We start from the raw sequence: 1,004 nt of genomic DNA on the forward strand, positions 1-1,004 counted from the left end.
GTATAATTTGTACATCTTCCATGCCTGGGCTACATAATTTTCTGAATGACGATCCTCCATGTTCTTTCTCACTTTCAGGTGATTGGGATGAAAAAAACAACAGCAATCTTGGAAGCTATATATTAAAGATGGCAGAGCCTCTGTCAGCCCGAACCTGCAATAACTTTATAGAAAGAACTGCTGCTGCACTAGAATCTCCCACTTTTATTACAGGAGAGAAAAAGAAAACAACTCTCTCTTCTCTAAGCCACAGAATTTTGAATGTCTGTCAGCACAGCCTAGCAAACCCTAACTAATGCAAGCATGTAATTATAGTAACACTGGCAATAATAATCATCTCAAACATCTTATTCTGCCCTGGGCAAAATAAAGAATTTACATGCAGTATTGTATTTATTCCAATAACATTCTGAGGTTATTGGAATTGTTATTTCCAGGGGAGCATTAGGTAGCATAAGGAACTGGCACAAATCCTTTACCTGGTAAGTAAAATGTAAGATTCTTATTCATAACAGGGTATAATTCTGTCTTCTAAACTTTTTAATAATACAAATACAATAGCAATGAAGAATTTCCTATATATTTCGTATCTCTTTAAGATTGATTCTTTGTAATGGAATTACTGGGTCAAGGGTAATGAGTCTATTTATGGCTTTGGGAGCAAATAAAATTAATTTCTGGGATGTTTATACAAAATTACACTTTTCTAGCAATGTTTTAGAACTCATACTTTTCTTCATTGAGCATAATGATTTTGAATGTTACTTATTTATATATGACAATGTCTATATTTTTTTTTTCCTTCATTCTCCTTCCATTCTTATTCCAGCTCTATATCCTGCTCCTAATAATACCATCTAACATTGATGGGCAGCTTTAGGAGATCAGTCACTGTTTTAAGGATTTGACTTGGGTATATTATTTCATTATATCATCACTTTGATAAAAGAAAGTGAGTTGTCTATAAACTTCAAAATTTTTATGTTGTATTTATTCTTTACTTA

This window comes from Propithecus coquereli, unplaced genomic scaffold (genome assembly GCF_000956105.1).
Source record: "Propithecus coquereli isolate 6110/MARCELLA unplaced genomic scaffold, Pcoq_1.0 Scaffold174, whole genome shotgun sequence".
Lineage (NCBI taxonomy): Eukaryota > Metazoa > Chordata > Mammalia > Primates > Indriidae > Propithecus > Propithecus coquereli.